Source organism: Protopterus annectens, chromosome 1.part2 (genome assembly GCF_019279795.1).
Source record: "Protopterus annectens isolate FY-2018-M chromosome 1.part2, PAN1.0, whole genome shotgun sequence".
Lineage (NCBI taxonomy): Eukaryota > Metazoa > Chordata > Ceratodontiformes > Protopteridae > Protopterus > Protopterus annectens.
Genome location: NC_056727.1, coordinates 627,633,969 through 627,655,877, shown reverse-complemented (window position 1 = coordinate 627,655,877; position 21,909 = coordinate 627,633,969). Strand labels below are relative to the sequence as shown.

Below are 21,909 nucleotides of genomic sequence, written 5' to 3'. Positions count from 1 at the left end.
AAGTCTCAGTTCAACATCTCATCCGAAGGATGGATTATACATTCTTACCTTGTATTACCCCTTTTATCCTTCATAGGCTGCTGGTCATCTTCTGCACTTGCTCTGAATGGTTGGAGTTCATTACCCAGTTAATTCTCATATCTTGCTGCAATCAGTTTGTTTCCACAAAGAAACATAAAATTGTTTAATTTCCTTAGAACACTCTACAATAATACTTATACTCTCAGACCTCACCTTTTAAACGGCATTGCTCACATGCTGTCCAACTTATAACTATTTCTGAAAGTTTTTTTTTCATTTATTTGTTAAACTGGGTAAGTGGACTAATGCTTGCAGATATTTTGCAGCCATATCACTGGTCACATGCTCAACAGTAATGATTATTTTCAGAAATAATTTAGAGTAGTAAATAAGCAATCATTTTTGGCAGATGGGTGATATCAGTATGCTTGAAGGAAATCCACACGGATGTAGGGATAACATGGAAAACCCATAGAGTTTGTTCAGCTTTTTGTAATACACCTTCCCCAATCCAGTCCAACCTTTTTCTACAGTTAAGTTTCTGTCTCCTTATTTTCTATATGACCCTAAAACTGACACCCCTTGCAGTACATTTGAGTCAAACTGCTTATTTTACCATTGTTTCCAGCTTCAACCAAGTAAAAAAATTTTCTGTCAACATCTGACTAGTACTATGCAGCACACCAATCTCTTGTTTAACTTAAATGGGACTATTTTGCCACTGTTTGTGACTGCAACATGCATTTCTCTGCCATACTGTTAAATTGTTAACTCTGCCATAAGTCTAAGTGATCAGATGTTAACTCACAGCACAATATCTGTTTATTTATGTTTTATATTTATTTATTTATTTTATTTTACAGTTTGGTTACTGGATAGTCTATTGGGCCCAGAAGAGCCCGTTTTCAATGGAGTCCGAGGGAGAAAAGCTCCATCAGAATACTCAGAAATTATACAAATATGAAGCATAGTATTTATTTTTGGGTCTATATTACCAAAGCAAAAAACCCCATGCGGGAATACCAAAATATCGACCCCTATACCACGAACTGCAAAAATCCTGAACACACTAAACCACGACAAAAAAAATATCGAACTGTCATAGTCATCCAACCCCACCACCCGCTACATACTACCTACCCAAACAAAATAAATAAACCACATACATACACTAATCAAACCCTACTTCTAACCTAAACTAAAGCACCAAACCCTACCTCCAACACTACACTAAACCCCACAAACACAACTATCTATGCACTCTCCTTAACCCCTCCCTAAACCTAAGGTCCGTAACTACCGCACACTTCCCCTACACACATACACCCAAACAAAATAAATAAAACACATACATACATTTAAAAACACCTACTTCTAACACTATACTAAACCCTACATACACAACTAACTATGCACTATCCTTAACCCCTCCCTAAACCTAAGGTCCGTAACTACCGCACACTTCCCCTACACACATACACCTAAACAAAATAAATAAAACACATACATACATTTAAAAAACACCTACTTCTAACACTACACTAACTCTTACATACAGTACCTATCTATGCACTTACCTTAACCCAGATCCTAATACTAAATTCCTATCTATCGCACACTTACCTTATGGAGCTATACCGCAGATGGACCAACCAAAACAAATCGACATTTCGGATTTCGCAGTTTTGAACTTTTGTGGTTTATGTACTTTGCGCAATACGGGTCGTCATCTTCGTATTCGCCTAAAGGAGTCTTCGCTCTCGTAATAGGAACCCTTTATTTTCATACTGTCTGAGACAGACTATCCCATAGTTATTTCTTGTGAATGCATTCATTAGCAACCAATCCTAAACATATCATCAAAAAAAGCAAAAGAAAACATAGTACATTTTCTACCAGTCTTTATATTAAGCCTGGTCTTAGTATCTTTGAAACAGGAATTGGAGTAGTAAACAAAACCACATCAATAATCTGACTTGTTTTAGGTTAAAATCTCTGTTGAGCACTCAACAGCAACTGACCACTATGGCAGTGTGAGCAGCTTGAAGCTTCAGTTACTAATACTGGACTAATTACTAGTGCACACATGATGGAAAATGTTGTCCGCGCCACTAACTAGATTTATAGCTACTAATGGAGACTGGCAAGACTGCTAGTAGAAAAATGCCTTGGACTTTGCTGCAGTGTCCTTCAGGCAATTCTTAGGTACACAAGATGACTCTGTCATAGCCTGAGGGAGTAGGGCCCTACTGGGCCAAAGAGGTCCAAATGGCCGAAGACCAGCCCTGACTATTTGGAATATGCCGACAGTTTGCTCCAGCATGTGCTATCTCATAATACCTGTTGCTTTCCAGTCTTATGAGATATAAACTACCTGCTGCATAGCCACTCCCTTGATTTTTAGGTTACTTGATGCACTACTTTGTTTTGGTTGGCTCTTGGCTTTTTATCATTGCTCTGCTTTCCACATCAGAGCACAACTATCTGCCCAGATATGCACCGCACCACCAAGTGGATATTCATATATACTTTACACTGTAGTATATTGCTGCTATGAGATGCAAGCCTTGCTGTACTACGCATGTATCTCTAAGAGTACTGATCTATATATATATAGATATATCTATCTATATATATATATATATATATATATATGTGTGTGTGTGTCTTAACAACTGATCTGACAGCTGTACTGATAGGGGTCTACCTGATAAAGCCGAAAGTCCACAACACTGATGATGAGAACACTGACACCGGAAGATTGACAATGGAGATAATCGACAGTTGAAAATCCTGACGCTGAGAACACCGACGTGTTAATGTAAGTGTGCAATAGTGATGGACTGTAGGGTTAGAGGCAGATTAAGTGAGTTAGGGTTAGGGCGCGGGTCAGGTGAGTGTGCGATAGGGACAAACTGTAGGGTTAGGGGTGGGTTAAGTGAGTTAGGGTTAGGGCGCAGGTTAGATGAGTATGCGATAGTGGCGAACCTTAGGGTCAGGGTTTGGGTTAAGGTTAGTGCATAGATAGTTGTGTATGTAAGGTTTAGTGTAGGTTTGTAAGGTTTTTGTTGTGCTTGTGTTGTGTGTGTGCTTTTTGGACAGGGGATTTGTTTTGTTTGTTGATTGTCAGGATTGTGGTTTGTCGGGCATGTGAAGTTTCGTATTTTTGAACTTTTGGTTTTGCGGTGTCAGTGATTTCATTGTCAGTGTTTTAGCATGTCGGTGTTATTAGGTAGACCCACTGATAGACATATCAATGAAGCTATCAAAACATTTCATAAAATGACCTGCATTTTTTTTGCCTCTTAGCCAGTACTGATTTTTATTAAGCCCACTGAAAATGTTCTTGCATAATGCACCCTTACTGCCTATTTAAGTACTTTGGCTTTCTCCTCTTTCAGCTACTTTGCTCACAATGGGGTTAGGTCAGCATTACAAATATTTTAATAATAAAAACAGTAAAACATCCATTATAATCTTAAAAGTTTTGTAGCTCTTTTGCAGCCTTCAGTGGAACATAACCACAATAACAATAAACCCACATTTAACTAAACCTTCCCAGACAATTAGTAAAAAGTAATAAAAGCATCAATAGAAATCAAAGACAAAGGGTGATCAATTTCATCTAATAACTGAGTTACATGTTCAGCCCAAAAGGGTTTGTCCCACCCCCCCTTTTAATAACCACACCAAATACATAAAGACATTTGACAACCTTTATTAAACTGTATTATACAATGAACTATATACACATAAAACCAACATTAGTTATCTTCCTCAGCAACGATGATCTCAGGGTAGCGTCACCACTCACCCTGGATGAAATTTACCTCAGGGCAGCGTACCTACTCACCCTGATACCTCCTCCACCAGGGCAGTGTACCTACTCACCCACATAAAGAGGCAGCGTACCTACTTACCTCACCACCATACCAAAACCATTAACCAATAACCACCTTCTTTAGAGGGGGAACAGAAGAGGACACTCCTGTCCCTCTTTTCCGCCACCAGCCTGATCCCAGGCTGTTCCCCCTCCTAAACCCTAGCCGCAATCATATCATCTAAAAAGAGTTTCAGATGCAAATTAAAAAGATCCAGTCCCACGTCATTAAGGTGTACTCCATCCTTCGATACCAAGACCCCTCACCATCCCTAAAATCTATATGGCCAATGGTATGCATCCCCAAAATCCTTAATTGCCTAGCCAGACTTTGATTAACACACCTTTTGACCCTTTCAATCGCCCTATAACTATATGCAGCCCTACAACACAAATGAGGAACCAACTCTGACCACACAATTTCCAAACTCAGGTACAAAGCTGTAATCTCATCAAATCCTGCAGCATGATGTCCAATAATTGTTTTTTAGAAACAGTGCCCAAGTCATTGCCCCCTAAATGAATGACTAGTATACAATGACAACCCACCTTCAGTTTAGCCCTCTCAAATTCATGCAACAACGCATCCCACCTAAGACCCCTAACACCATGCCAAGTCACTGACCACCCTAAATGTGATAAACCCATATTTACCCCATCATTTCTAACTAAAGCACACTTCTCTGCCCAGTGGATGTACGAATGCCCCAAGATGATAATGTGCTTCCTTAAAAGAAAAGAAGAAAAGAAATAATAATCAGACCACAACTTATTATATATGATGAAAATGCATTCGAAGACCACCTCCGCACTCTTTTAATCAATTCAGTGGAACTACCCTCTCTAGCTAAATCTGAAGCCCTACCTATCCTGAATGAGTGAGCTGCAAACCTCTCCGCCGGAAATTCCATACAACGTAAAACCTTCCTCACCAAGGTTATGAATCTACTACTCGACACCACCTTCCCATCCACTGAAGCAAAAATTCAACTGATCCACACTCCCCTTTCATCTCCTTATAAACTCTTTTGCCCACATTACTGGACAAATGCAAGGATTCTTGTCAGTTTTAAGCACCACCACAGATCCCCTACCCAACTGATCTGTCTTACTCCTCCTTAAGAAAATAGTAACCTCACCCTCCCCTATAATGACATCCTTCCAACATAACGAGCCTAACAACTCCGAAATACAAAAAGCGCCAAAATATAACCATGTACATAACGCACCCCACATAAAGTAATCTGGAAACCCCTTTTGCAACAAACCTAACCCTTTCAACAAAACTTTCAATATAACCTTCATAAGCAGCCATCGAATATCCCTACATTCTACCACCACTCTCCCCCAACCCCTCAACATATGCCCTAATGTCCAAGACATAGTGAAATCCTGCAACCCCGCTACCTTAGCAAAGATGCTATTTGCAGACAAATCCACCTTAACCATCTGCAAAGCCTTGCCTAACCCCCAAGCATGAGCTACATATCGCAGTAGTAATTCCTCCAACCATACCCCTTCCTCTTCTGGCAGCTGCAAAATAAACTGATTAAGATCAGAAAGAGCCCTACCATATGCCTTCCTCTTAGAAGGGGCTCAGGAATGCCTTACCAACCACCTGGCTACATCGACTCAAGATTCCACACCTCCTCTGGCAGGATTTCTGGCACCTCCTCCACCCATGGAACCAATCCTCAAAACCTGCAAAACTGAAATCAGGACAAGCTATCAGCAATCTCATTCCTTACACCAGGCACATGCACTCCTGTAAAAGAAAAATTTATTAAGAGGCTCTGCAAAACCAATTTACGTAATACCAACAATAACAAGCCCGACTTAGCCATTTTCCTTTGCAATACCCTCACTACAGCCATATTGTCAAATTGAAAAACTACCCATTTGCCCCTCAATTGCTCCTTCCACACCACTGAAGCTGCCCATATAGGCATCAACTCTAGAAAGGCCACATCCCACTTCCATACCTCCTCCCAATCCCACGACCATTCAGCCGTAAACCACCAACCCCCGAAATAGGCCCCCATGCCAGCAACCCCAGCTGCATCCGTAAACAACTGAAGTTCCTCCTGCCTGACCTAGTCTGACTGCCAAAAAGATACCCCATTAAATTGTTGCAAAAACCCATTCCACAACACCAAGCCTCCCGCACCAGTTGGGTTACCCTAACCCAATGGTGATTGCTCTTACCCCCTTTCAGAAAATACACCACTGACCTGCAAAAAGCTCGCCCTGGGTGCACCGCTCGACAGGCAAAATTCAAAAGCCCAAGCAACTCCATAACTGAATGGATCCCAATCTTATCCTTACCCAACACCAAATGTATCACCAACCTAAGCCTCTCTATTTTATTCTCGGGTAAACAAAACAGTCCCCGCTCTGCAACAACTGTTAATCCCAGAAATTCTAATGCCCTTGCTGGACCCTCAATCTTATGCTGAGCCAATGGTACCCCTAACTCCTCACACATAACCCTAAACTGCCGCAAACCCTTCTGTGCTCCTACCCTTCTTTCGTCCACCAACAAAAAAAATCATCTAAATAATGCACTGCCTTTTGAGTCCCCACTTTCTGCTGCCAAATCCAATGCAATACTGTACTGAATTTCTCAAAAGTTGCACATGCCACTGAACAACCCATAGGCATAGCTTTATTGAAGTAGTACTTATCTCCTACCCACATCTCCAGTAGTGGCCAATCCTCACTCCTAATAGGCAAAAATCGAAAAGCCGACTCAATGTCAACCTTAACCAACCATGGCACCCTAAATTTTCTAATCACTTTCACTGCATCATCTAAGGAAGTGTAATGCACCCTAACCTCCTCTTCTGCAATAAAATCATTTACTGAATTCCTTTCCAGATACGACAAGTGATGTATCACTCTGAATTCCCCCTCTTGCTTCTTTGGCACCAACCCAAAAGGTGACACCTTGTAAGCACTAAAAGGCAGACTGTAAAAAGGACCCAATAACCACCCCACCCAACACTCTTTCTCCAGTAAAACCTCCAAGATGTCCTCTTTACCTTGAACAGATCGTAAATTCTTGCAATCCCCCCACCCCTTCCACAGTGGATTTAATAAGAAAAACACTTTGAAATCCTTGTATTATCTCCTCTTTGATGTTCAAACCAGGAAACCGATGAAGCATACCCCGGAGAACCTCCACTTTAATGGGGAACAGTGCCCCTTCCTCTATTGCCTCTAATGAACCTGAGTCCAAATCCCCAGGACCCATGAAATTACCCCTCCCCCGGGCTGGTTGAAAGCCTTGTGAGAAGCCTTGCCCACTAAATCCACCCTCACGACCCATAACATTAGAGTTCCAGGACAAATCCTGCTAACCACAGCCAGTGGCCAAATGACACCCTCCACATCTTGCACAAACGTGGGCAAATTTGCACCCCACCCATGAACAGGATACACTATTAAATGGCCAACACACACCTGCTGTTTCCGGGCCACTCAACTTTCTGTTAAAGCCCCTGTAACTATCCATCATCATAGCCAACCATAGATCTGGATGACGCATCTCCCAATGAAGTGATCGGTCCACAGCCTTCCATTTGCAGAAATGCTGATCATACCACAGCCACGCATTACCCGGCCTTAACTGTTGCGCCTCACAAATGGTAAGGAAATAGCCTAGAAGTGGCAGGGCCAAAGACCCATCCTTCTCCAGCTGCATAAAATAAATAAAGCCAACCACCCAATTATCCCATGTCCTAGGGTGAAGCTTACCTACCCTCTGCCTTCCCAATGCCGCTAAAGCTGCCAACAAGTCCTTGCTATTAGAGGACTCTGCTTCCACTAGCCAGTGGACCCCTTCCACATTGATCAGCTGAAACAAATCCACATACTCCCCTTTCCAAATTTTTTCCTTAATCGAGACCGGAATGTGTGGAGTCAGGAAAACCGCTCCTGTCCCCTGCCCCAAAGATTGGGTAGCCAACCAGTCCCCAGGCCACAGCCCAAAATCAGAGCCTACCTCTGAGCCCAAGACCGAACTGTCCCTGGAACCAACTGCCCCCCCTGTCGCATCTCTAACCGGGTACCTGGCACCCTGTGCTAGTTGCCTCTAAGCCTCCTCTATCCCTTGCACACCACCCTTGAGATCCCCAACTGACAAGTCATCATCATCACCCCCCACAATCCTCAACCCCTAGCTCCCCTGACAATGCTGCCATAGTAAAACCACTACCTGCACCTTTGTCTTGTGATGTACTGGGAACCGGTGTCTCCACTGCTACCACCTGTTGCGATGCTGCGATTCCTGTTGCTTTTTCCCTCCAGCTGGGGTTCTCACCACTGTGCATCACCTCTTCTGACCTGGGGTCTGTTCAGGTTCCTGTACCACCTCTGATGTTGCCGCCTCCTGGAACAGCTCCTCCGCCTGTGCTACAATAGCTTGCCACCTCTGCCTTAGCTCTGGTAATTTAGCCATCTGTAAAAGAGAAACAAAATATCAAAACTATTCTATAAGCCCAACTGCCCTACTCCCCTCAAACCCCTAGTATTGCCTTGCCTCCTGCACCTTAAATTATGCCCCTGCCTGCACACACTTCACCTTTCAGCCACCCTGTCAGCCACACCTCCTACCATTTGCAAACCTTTCCTAACCCTAGAATATCCCCTATTGATATCCCTCCCTGTGTGTATCCATCTATAAATATATATAAAAAAATGTTTTTATATATATATATATATATATATATATATATATATATATATATAAAATTAATCCTGTCTCCTAACTATATCCCTACCTACCAGCCACCCAAACCTATCACCATTCACACAATCAAGCCTAAAAACACTTACCTGTCCTCCCAGCATGACACTCCATAGAGGTAATGGCCAGGGAATGCAGTGCGCATGCACAAACCAGCGCTCAGATCCAACGGTCGAAGGAACGGCAGAAGCAACCCACTAAACCACCAGGGAGGTCATAGAAGATATTCCACCACCACCACCGAATACTGGGATGGAAGGACACCTGAACGACTGCGACGCCATCCTGAAGAACAGAATGACTGGAGAAGACAGTCGGACACAACCCCACAGGGGGAAAAAAAAAAAAAAACTACCATAACCGCCACTATAACCAATGCAGATGAGGCCAGATGCAATGATGGACCACTGAAATGTCTCCACAAACACCGGGATAACCTACAAGGACACGGCAGCCCATGAACCCACCAGGGAACACAAGGAGATGATCCGCCACTACCCCCAATGCTACCACCTACCATGACCACCGGAGAACCATTTCCCCAGAAACAGACATGGCCAGCCCACGATCCCACCAGGGAGCATGAGGAGGTGTTCCACCACTACCCCCCAACCTAATGGGACCGGATTATAATGATGGACCCCCCCCTTCGCCTACCACGACCACCGACAGAACACTTTCCCCTTTTTTTTTTTATTATTATCCCGACCGCATGGCACCAACGGCCTACTACCCGACGGGGATAACTACAGGCCCAGCCTCCTCCCATGAATGTCACTTGACCGCATGGCCCAACCGAGAAAGGAACGACGGGCCCGACGAATCCCCTGGAAACACACGGACGACAAAGAGCAACCTCAGCAGCACCGGACAACCACAAAGACCCCAACCACCGTGACCGGCCCTACCACCTCATCGGAGACCACCAGAAGGACCTCAACCCGTGAATCCAGGACACAGAGAAACACCCACCGCAACCCAAGAAACACCAGACCCCCGTAGAAACACCTCAACACCCAGGTAAGCAGAGCACTACTCACATCAACACTTTATTATATCTATATATTTTTTTTGACAGCCCCCCAACCATTCACTCACACACTCTGCACTCAGTATTCTTTCATCCTTCCCTACCAGTAAGTGCAACTCACTCCAAATGTGTCTATACTTAATCCTGTCAGAAGTCCCTCCTTCCCCTACCTCACTTCCTTTTACATCTCCCTCTCTCCTTAACACTTTCACCACCACAACCCCATTATCCTATCCAAGTACAATCCTCACATTACTTTCTACCTCTATACCCTCCCCACACCCCTTTACCCCCCTAATTCGAGGGGCCAGGACAACTTAGTTTGTCCCAAACTACATTTAGTGTATTATGTTTCAGTATAAAACTCATTTCTTTGTATCTTAGTATACCTTTATCATCCTCAATTATTCATTCAACATTCTTTTAACAATCCTCAATGTCAAATTTTATGTCCTCACATTTACCATTATGATATTCTAAAAATTGTAGAACCAGAGTTTTTTCCCCAGTGGCTTTATTCCTAATGTTTTTATTTTGTATTTTCAAAATTGCAAAGAAACTCTTGTTTGTTACACCAAAATAAGCAAAGCCACCTTTACAGTGAATCAAGTAAACCATTTTCTGACTTAGACAAAAATTAACAACACAAGATATAGCCTTACTTTTACTTTAACTTTTTGTTCAGTAAACATAAACAGACATACTGCAGACTGCCAACAAGTTCTGTTACTATTGATTGTAGTAGGAACAGAACACAACATTTTATTTTTAGGATGTTTAAAATGACCGTGGACTACCATGTCATGTACACTCACCCCTCTACGTCATGATGGTATAACTTTCAGTAGAGGTGACAATTTAATTTTTTCTCATATAGTAAAATAGGCACAAAATATCTCACAAAATCAAAAAGCTTTTCAGAACAGTTGTTATATTGCATTACCATAGAAATATCTTTACTCTTAGACTTACGGCTTCTACTGTCATGCCCTTCATTATTATTTCCACCTTTAAAAGTGAGGTTCAGACTACTAAATGAGTTCTTTTACATGCAGGTAAAATGCCCATCTTATACTGCTTATTATAAAATAATTTCATGAAATGCTGTAATTCTTCAAGATAAACTAAACACTCACAATAATTCCTTTCTGCTCTGAGGAATTCACCATATGGTAAGGCGAACATCAGATGCAAGGGGTGATAGCTACTACCATGTAGAAATGTTCCCGCATCTGTATCTTTTCTAAATAACTTACTAATTACTTTCTTACTCATATTTCCAAAAAGTGTAATGTCTAAAAAATCTTTTATATTTATTCATCTTACAAGTGAATTCCAAATCAGATGTGTTATTGGTCCAGTCTTGAATAAAATAAATAAAACCAGTATTTCCCCTTCACAAAAATTTAAATAGCAAATCATTTTGTATAATGAGTGTACAGGACGACACATTTAGTACCATAAAATAAGCAGAAGAACTTCTGTTTCAGTGGCATTTTCCTAGAAAAAAGTTTATAGTTAGAGGAAGCTGAAACTGTTGACAAATATTAATAGTGGAAAAATATCAAGGACTAACTGTTGACCGGAAGATACATGAACTTGAGAGAAAGTAGCCAAAAATAAGATTGGATCCACAAGGTAAAAGAAACACACAAATAAAGAAAACTGAAAATGCAGTGCAGTACAAATTGCAAAAAGTATAGCCCAAAAGAGAAAAAGAATATAATAATGTGGAAACTGATTTCAGCATACTACTAGACCACATTGAAACAATGCTTTCCATTAAAAACACTGCCATTTTCCAAGTTTAAGACTAAGTACTGCAACTCCCAAAAGTTATGAAAAGTCTTTCTCACATTTTTGCAGTGGGGCCAAGGTGTCACTTCAACAGAGACAATCATCTAGAACCAAGGTTCACACAACCGGGTGGCTAGCCCTGCTGCAGAAGTGTGAAACACACTGTTACACATTAACAGCATTTTTTGTAGGAGGTAATGCAATGCACCGCCTGATGTGCTAGGATGTACCCCCACACACTCAATATTTAGCAATATTTATTAAATCTGACATTGCTGTACTTCAGAGAAGGATAATTCCTTGAGATGCAGCAATTTCACCTTTACATGTGTTTCTTCAAATTGCAATTAAATGTTTTACTGTTCTGAATAGCACACTTATCATTACTGTTCTGAGTAGCACACTTACCATTGGTGAACACAGAATGGGAACCCTAAAAAATGAACCACAGCCAGGGCAAAATCAAAGAGTGATTAATATCTGGTACTGCCAATCATTAGCGGACCGGAGTTCCGCTGTGGCGACCCCTAACTGGGAAAAGCTGAAAGACAAACAACAACAACAAAATGGATTGAGCTATTCCCCCAAGTCAGGCAGTGAACTAGTTGGTCATTGCAAAAATCACTGTCTACCTGAAGTTACTGATTTTCTGCCTCTGAGGCACAATAATCATCCAATTATTTATAAATAAAGTAGTGTATGGGGGGGTCTGCCATCATGGGATGTCGAGAGCTTTGTCTACAATAGGAAAAAAAAGTCTTTCCCTTTTGAGACTGAAATCAACAGAAATACCACTTTAGTCTTTTCACTTTAGTCTAACAGCCTCAAAGAGATCCTCTTCAGTTCCTGTACAGTGAAACTCTTGTTATTATATGCTCATATGTGTTTAGCACATTCTTAAAGCAGCATGCTGAAACTAAATATAAACTATGTCCATATGTATTTCATAAGTCATAAAGGAAGAGATGATGATGATAAGGCATGTTCAGTGGTACACCATGCATGTTGCAAGGTATGAGTTCACTACACTTTGTAGTAAAGAAATGAACTATTTGCTTGTTTGCTTGCTTATTTATTTATTTAAGTTTATTACCTGGGTTGTCCACTTTGTGTAAAGCCCATTTACAAAAGAACCCATGAAGAAAAGCTTTCACAGCATACTATATACAGTGATCACACAAATATTTCATTTTTTTCTTGAGAATAACACCAGAGAAAGAAATATTGCTGGACAGACAGGGATACAGGCAAATGCTCTGGAATGCATATCTGAATATTGCCATAGAACAGTGTATAAAGAGTCTGTGTAAAATTTTAAACTAAGAAGGTGCAACTAAACATTAGTCCTACACTTCTTCAGTATCTGCTTTTTTTTTTTTTTTGTGAACGTTGTTTGGTCACATTTCTTACACTCTAATTATTAAAAAAATAATTGGCATATTAGTTACAGCAGTCTAATTATCTGAGTAAACCTGCTTTGTGCTCTTAGTTACAACGTCATCCTTCTCAAGTGTTTTAGCACCATGGTCTGAGCATATTTAGGTAAGGAGTATATATCTCTTAGCTTGTTTGTTCAAGTATTCAGGACAAGGCCAAAAATATTGGGAGCAAAGGCCCAAAACAAGAAAAAATAAATAAATATTGCTCTAATTCACTTAAAAAATAGAATAGGTTTTACATCAGCATACATTTTCTGAGCAATAAGAAGTTTGAAGCTCTAATGTCTGCATTATTTACTGACTTTAATCTTCATTGATTTACCAGAAAAAAATCAGTAGACAGGCAAACATAAGAGGCAAAATCAGGGACATTCATCAGAATTCAGGGCAGCCGAAAAGTACGAATGTCAAGCAAAGTCTATAGTGAATTTAAGCATTTTCACTTTCTACAATCAATATCTGTATAACACACACAAAAAAAGAACTCAAAACGTCTCTTGGAAATGATCTGCTCATTAACAAGAGGAAGACAAGCTAAGCTGTCCATTAGATTTGCCAGATCCATTTGTGTACAGAAATAATACCATGACTACAGCCAAGGCAACCTGTGTTCAGTTAGTGATTTGATCATCTTTTGAAGCTGCTAAGGGGATGATGAAGGTGCCTTTACAAGTTGAGAAGGAGGAACTAGTACCAAATAATGGTACAGTCCCTTACAGGTGGGATTATGACAATGCATGGGTAGCCCAGCAGCAGACATCTGGCCATCATGCCAAGAATATGGTAGTCCTCAGTGTGAGTACACAGGAATGTTCACTTGTATGAAAGAAAGCATAGTGGATCCTATAGTGACAGAGATCCATTTTCTCTGCTTAGATGAAGGGTTAGGCTCTATGCCATATGCCCTTATTACCTGGATTCCACTGCTGGCACAAAACATATTTGTGGTTGCTTGAATATGAATGTCTCTCTTCCATGTTGGGAACACAGTATGATTGAATGGGTAGGCTTAACTCCAATCAAGGCAGACCTAACTGTTATGAGATAGGGGACAAACTATATATAGACAAATGTCCATTATATCATTTCACTACAGGTGAAAGAGATTACTTGAGTTGCATTTTAGGCATAAAGGAATATAATGATTTTCCAATAAATGACATGACACAGAAATGGCACTAAATTGAGAAAACAAGCTAAAATGAATCCACACTTTTAAATATGACATTTTTTTATTTTGTTAACTGCAAACAAAAATAATGTTTCTATATCATATCATTTTGATTACAGTGTGACATACTAACCAGTTTTTATAGGTAATTACAGTGTACACAATGACAAAAGAAATCTCAGACTGATGAAAGTAGACTGGGAAATGTTAAATGACAGTTTATCAAACTTCAGTGGCACATCTGCTGACAATATTAATTGTTTCCATCCAAGGCGAACTGTGCAAATCAAAGTTAATACAAGGAAAGGAAGATCCACATTAAATGCATACTGTCAGCTATTGCATAACAATTGCAAGATGTCCATAATTACAAAAAAAAAAATACCTTCCATATTAAATTAATCCCTCTTCTTAAAGAAAATCATTGTGCATGTTTCCTTGGTGTAAGGTAACAATGATTCATGAGTGAAAGCATTTGTCAGAATGGAAATATCCTTTGATTTTCAGGGCAAGATTAACATTTTCTACCTTGTGTGGTGTAGTTGTGTCTCCAATTCTTGCAGCATGCTTCCCTGCTATACATTGTTACTAGCATTTCTCCGTACACAGCAGTAGAGTACATCCATTTAGTGAGATAACCAGCCCCCGTTGCTCATTTAGTGTATAACCATTCAGCAAGTTTACATTTAGTACTACTTTCAAAGAATATCAAAGGAGTTTTAATATTTCTTTATAGGCAAGGAGTGTCAAAGTATAATAACTTGGAAATGATATCACTGCTACAACATGAGTAACCTGTTAACTTAGATTTTCCATCCTGAACAGTCTGACGTACTGCAAGTTAAATCTGTCCTTTTTATTCTGAGACTATCTGACAATGTTTTGTCATATGTGAAACAGTAAACAAGGCAGAATAAAGTAATATACTCTAAGCCAGGTTTTCAAAGCTAATTTAGATGCAACTGATGTGTTAATAAGGCCAAGAAGAAAGATGTCCTACCTGATTATTAATTATACTTATATGTAAAGTAATCTTACATCATTCAGTGATAGAAAATGTCACAATGAAAGCACAGTTTGGCTCATTCTGAACAATATGCCTTTTCATTATTTTTGAAATGTACAAATGATGTAGTAGTAGAGACTGTAGAGGCTGGCGTAAAGAAAATGGTATGCAGTAAAGGAATGAAATATTTGACATTTTCTCTATTATTACTGCTGCTTTTATTTTGTTTCATGGAGGAGAAAATCAAAGCACAGTTTGTGATTTTGTGACAGAATTCAATGCCTGTAGGGCATACATCAATGCAGACAGAAATATAAATGTTGTAATTTGACATGTAATATCGCCAGATCAGCAGGTAGCAGCCTGACTTCAACATCTAGAAGATCAGACTGCTGTGATTTAGAATTTCTCTCAAAGCACTGAATATAATAGTTGTCATTTATAGTGCACAATGGGAAGAAGGAAACTACCAGAAAAAGAAGCACTGTCCTGTCCTTAAAGTTTGGTTGCGTGCTACTTGGTGCCAGCACTCATTTGGCAAGAGTCATCTTTTCATATCCACACAAACTATTTTTCATTGCTTATTACACTAGCCATCTAAAGTGTAAAATGCACTCTGCAGATGCATTCTTTTCAGTCTGCATTTATAGATGTTGCTAAGGAAGTCCACAGTGTGTGTGCAGGTAAGACATTTTAGGTCCAAACCAAATAGACATAAATAGAAGATGAGACTTAGCCACTTGTTTATTTAGGTTCATAGGTTCATAGGTTGATACTAGGCTATCTGCCCTAGGGCATTTACAAGCCTAGCCAGAGTGTGTTTAGCTTTCGCCACCCTTCTTAGATTAGTTGACTGTGCCTCTGTATAGTAGGTCACAGAAGATAGCCCATTTAAGGTTAGTTTACCATCCATCTGTCTATCAGTGACACAGAAGAGATCCCAGGGGTAAATTTACGAGCTCCCATCCAAACGTCAAGATTCTTCTTGAAGAGGGTCATTGAGGGGCTCTGTCTGACATGGATTGGGATTTTGTTCCAGAGTGAGGGGAGCCTCTGGGATATGAATCTGTCCCTCCAGCATGTTCTATTTATTTCTGTGCTGAGGTTTAAGTCACTGGAGCGTGTAGTTCTGATGGATTTTGATTTCTTGAGGTGGAGCATGTCCATTAATTCTGGGTTGGACATGGCTTTATATGTCAGGCACAGGTCGCCTCTGAGTAGGCGGTAAGCAACTGAGTAGAGCTGGAGTTTCTTTAGCCTAAATGCGTAGGGCATCTGTTTGAGTCCCTTGATCCTCTTGGTGAGGTACTTTTGGGGTCTTTCTAGTTGTAGCAGGTGTCGGGTAAGGTACATCCCAAATGGGGCATTGTATTCAATTATGGGCCTGATGAGTGATGAGTAGAGGGGCACAATGACCTCTTTTGATCTAGATGTGAACCCCTTTGTGATAAGGTGGGCTATATAGAATGTCTTTCTAACCACTTTGGCAATGTGATTGTCAGAGGAGAGATTGCAATCTACTTGGGTCCCCAAATCCCTAATTACTTCTTCCGTACTTAATGGATTACCACCTATGTGGTAATTTGTGGGCAATTTGTTTTTCCCAAAGTGGATGACTATGCACTTTTTGGCATGTAGCTTTAGGCCATGGCTCTGGCACCAGTTATCCGTCTCTGTGAGAGCTTTTTGGAGGATGCTTGTGTCAGCCGGCGAGTCGATTATGGCCACCAGTTTGCAGTCATCTGTTTATTTATTTAATTACATTTGTTGACCGGGCTAGTCTAACTGGATACATGTCCATTTTCAGTAGAGGCCCAGGGAGAAAAAGCTCCAAACATAGACAGAAACTTATTATTCAATATTAATATAAAAATATTAAGCTGTGATCAAATACAGATAATAACAACATTTGAATATTTGAGAGAAAAAAATATTGTGTGCAGAGTTATTTTGTGAGGAATGAACTAATATCAAATACAGAAAAATAAACAATATTTGAGAGGGAAAAAAACACAAAGTGTAATATATTTTAAAAATTTATAAAAAGTTTTTTTTTTAACAGGACAGAGGATGGTTTAAGGTAAGTTTAATTGTTATTACACGTAGGAAACATAGTACAGTAGAGAAGGACACAGAATGGTTTGAGCAATATAGTACAGTAAAGTGAAGTAAAAGTTAGAGCAGGAATGGGTAAAGTGAAAAATCAGTCAGGGTTTGTGCAGGGACAAAGCCAGTGAGTTTTAAGATGTTCTTTGAGATGTTTTTTAAAAAGATATGTGGAAGAGAGAGTAGAAAATTCACTTGGAAGCTGGTTCCAGGCTTTTCCCACTGTGTTAGTGAATAGAGAGTCCCCAGCTTTGTTGTTAGATTTAATAGTGTAAACTAGAATCTTATTTGCTGAGCGAAGAGTTGTAAGGTTTTTGTAAGGGGTAGTCAGATTAGTGAGGATTGGGGTATTATTGGGGTGGTAAAGTATCTTTTGGGTTATAGTAAGTTGATGACAGAGTAGTTGGTGCTGCAGTTCTAACCAACCTAATTGTTTGAGGTTGAGACAGTGGTGGGTTCTGAAAGGGTTGCCAGTGGCAGATCTGGCTATGTTATTATAGCTAGTGACAAGTTTGTTAAGGTTATTTTTAGAAAGATTAGTATAAAAGGCAGAAGCATAGAACAGGGTAGAGATCAGGTGGGTCTGGGTAATAGTGGTTCTGGCTTTTGGTGTAAGGAAGGGTTTGAATCTATACAGGGAACCTAGTTTTTTGTTGACAGATTTTATGATAGTGTTGATGTGATCATCATAGCTAAGGTTGTTGTCCATGGTTATGCCCAGGAGACGGGTTGTAGTATCAGGGGATATGGTGGTTCCATTGTTAGGGGTTATTGTGAAGTGAATTTGTGGTGATTTTTGAGTAGGAGCAAAGAGTAATAATTTTGTTTTTTTGGGGTTCAGGAGGAGGCAGTGTTGCATGGACCAATTTTTCACAGTATGAAATATAGTTTGGGTGAGGGTCTGGAGTGAGTTTGAGGACCTAGCTGAGCAGATTAAAGCAGAATCATCAGCATATTGTATGCAGGTGGGTTGAGGAATTTTAGTATTTAGGTACATACCTCACAAAACACACACATGTTAGAAGGGTTTATTTAGCACGTCTCATTGACTCATGCATTAGAAAGCATTGAGGACTATCCGTGTATTGTCCTTCTGTATATATGTGCATAGTTTTGCACATAGCTCACAAAACACACACATAACAGCAGTCATAATACCTGATTCTGAATTCAGCTAGAAAGCTGAATCAGATGCTTTTTCCTAACACAACTGCCTGTACTGTGAGATGGCAAACTAGGCTGCGCTTCCAGTATCCTGCACCTAGAGTATGTAAAGATGAATGAGTGCATCGACCTGACAAAACATAATGTTCCCATGATTCACGTCACTGCAACAGATGCATGTTGTTGACTGCAGGAAAGGTGGTACTGTGTAAGGTATTATGAATGCACTTACCCCAGAGATAGTCAGATTATAAGTATGATTCTGGAAGGAGCAATCTAAGGGTACCAACATGACATTATGCAGTGCATGCATATGTCACCTAGTTGTTATAAGTGTATGGTGCTGGCTAGAGTACAGATGGTGCTATGACAAGTCATTGTCTACTGAGTACACAACACAGGTAGCTACACTGCAAATGGTCATTGTAGGAGAGAAATGGGAATAAGAGCTTCACCACAGAATGGCAGAAAGACACCATCCTTGTCCTCTCCTTAGTATATATCCATTACTAGAATTACATAATATTTCACAATTAAAATACTGATACATAGCGTATATGTCTGTTTCCTACTGTTTCTTTTTTCTTTTTAACCCAGAGGACCTTGCATGGTGACTTCCCTATCTTTACCCAACTGCTGCTTCATTCCAGTGGCATGTGAACCTGGTATTCATAGATGACAGCCCATTTGTTCCCACCCAGAAATCCCCATAAACCCTCCATACTTCTGACAGAGTCAAGCAGTAGGGAGTGGGTCTTAGGGGTAACATAGCCTCTTTCCCCTTGGAGCATGTCCCTCTCCTTCAACAGCTCCTCCACGCCCAACATCACTGCCTGCTGATGGACAGCATGGCTCCACATGCTTGTTTTCCCTCAGTTACTTAGTCAGAATGCAGATATGCAAGCTCATCTGACTCAGAACTCCACAAGGTAAACACCTTGTGCTCCCACTAGGTATTGCCCATCTGGCAAACCAGATCTGCTTCCCTACCAAGTAGATCAACAACTATCACAGCAAAAGCACAATGCATGGACTTGTTACACATGAGTCTTGTAGCGGATGGCACATGTTTGAATGATAGTCACTCATCCCGTGTAATTTGTTTGTATGATGTAGCTGTGTGATATGATGCTGGTATGCCACATTTGTGTATTATTAACGTTGCTGTATCTTGACAGATGATGATGTAGGGTGTCTATTTTTACTTTCTTCACACTGGAAAATAAGCATGAGCACAATAGCAGAGGGGGGAGGCACATCGAGAGGCAGATGTGCAATGGAAATGGGGGGCTGCAAAGATGGCTATCTGATCTGTTAGCACCTCAGGAAATCATGACAGAAGGTTATGATTGTTGCAGTACACTCAGCAGTGTCATACGCTGAAAATATTAAGAAGACCATGTAACAGCTGGTAAGATTTATGTATAATCTGGAATCATTAAGAAGTGTTACAAGCTATGATGCAGGGCATGTAAGCATTAGACCATGGCATAAATCTTGTGGGGCTTGCCTGTTCCCATGTGAGGGGCACAGTAACAAGTACCTGGGAACATCCCAATGAGCATCAAACCATGGCATAAATATTTTGGGGCTTGCCTGTTCCCATGTGAGGGACACACTAACAAGTACCTGGGAATGTCCTAATATTATCCATATTCTACAACTGGGCACTCTTAACATTGAAACACCTTCTTCTGACATGTTGTCATGAGTCCTTCTTACTCACTCACTCCAGGACCTGTACATGAATGCTTGACGCCTAATCTGCTTGATCAATCAGCAAGATGTATATCACTACCTCAGAACAATGCATCATGTTATCAGAGGGTTTTTGCCAAAAGGACTGCACTTAAGTCCACAGGAAGAGAATGAATGGATTGTATCTGAGGAAGAACCTGATGATAACATTTGACAGGACAGTCAAAACAGAGTTATAAGCAGAAAAGATGCAGCAGTCTTCCCACGTATCCCACCTCAATGGAATACTTTTAGTTTTTATGTTATAAATATATGTATTTTGGCATTTATCTATTTATTACTGCACTATGTGTCATCTCCTATGTCATGTATATGCATGTAATGTAGTTGGATGCAAATATCAGTTTTATTAGTTTTTTTAGAATATATACAGGGATGCTGACCTGCCAAGGCTGATAGTATTGTTCACAACTTTCATGTGCATGCATATTTGTGAGACATTCGTAAGTATTTGGTCATGTGTTTTTTGGAACTCTGTACTTTCTATTGCATCACAGCCAAATATACACTGCATGGCTCCTTATTTATAATCCCAAGACCATATCAACCCATGTACATATCTGATGTTTGATTATGAGGAAAGTAAAAAAGAAGTAATAATCACAGTAAAGTATTCAAATGTGTTACTTCTAGAGACAACATTACTCTTTGATAAGCTATGGTAACCTTCTGTGCGGACTTCTGATGTTTGGCTTTAAGGATATTAAAGAAATAATTGCTTCACAGTGCTCATCCCTCATGCAGTATATACAAACTTCTGTGCAACTCTTTTAGTAGGGTTTATTTTAAAATAGGTAGAGGAGGTTAACAGGTTCATAGGTGTGTACTAGACTAATGGCCCTGGAGCCTTTACAAGCCTAGCCCATAGGATTACCCAGGCATCATGCCACTCGATCTTAGTTCCCAGTGCCTCTGATGAGCAGAGCCACTGCGGTGATCAGCATGGTGAATTTTGTATTTCCCATCCACTCATCAAGATTTATCTTGAAGAAGGCCAGTGAGGTGCTCTGTTTGACATGTATGGGAAGTCTATTCCATAGCATGGGCAGTCTCTGGGTTATGAACCTGTCCCTCAAGCTTGTTCGGTTGATTGTGGTAATAAGATTGAGGTCTCTGGAGAATGTGGCATGGAGGGATTGGGATTTCTTTAGATGTAGCATTTCTAACAGAGCTGGGTCTGACATGGCTTTGTAAGTCAAGCAGAGATCACCTCTAAGTAGGCAATAAGAGACAGAGAATAGTTGGAGTTTTTTTACTCTGTCCATATAGGACAAGTGTTTAAGGCCTAGGATCCTCTTTGTGAGGTACATTTGTGGCCTCTCCAGTTGTTGCAGGTGTCTAGTGAGGTACATGCCAAATGAGGCACTGAACTCAATGACTGGCCTAATGAGGGAAGGGTAGCGGCAACAATGACCTCTTTCTTCCTGGATGCAAAACCCTTAGTAATGAGATGTGCCACATAGAAGGACTTTCTGACCACAGTGACAATGTGGTGGTCAAAAGAGAGATTGCTGTCAACCTGTGTTCCCAGGTCTCTTATAACTCCTTCTATGTTCAGTGGACTACCATCGATGTGGTAATTCATGGGAACCATTTTTCCCAAAGGAGATGATGACACATTTTTTGGCATTAAGCTTAAGGCCATAGCTCTGAGACCTGACCTTTCTGTTCTCAGTCAGGCCTTTCTGTAGGATGTCAACATCACTTGGGGAGTTAATAATAGCTCCCAACTTGCAACTGTTTGTGAATTTTGTCAGCTAGAGTCCCTTCTTGTTGGCCTGGACTTCAGA

The 21,909-nt window shown here is 40.5% G+C and overlaps 1 protein-coding gene across 3 annotated transcripts in view; it reads right to left on the bottom strand.

Annotated features, from left to right (window-relative positions):
• RGS7 (regulator of G protein signaling 7) overlaps positions 1–21,909 on the bottom strand; it is a 2,400,584-nt gene that overhangs the window by 2,130,168 nt on the left and 248,507 nt on the right. The gene's annotated exons all lie outside the window — the stretch shown is intronic.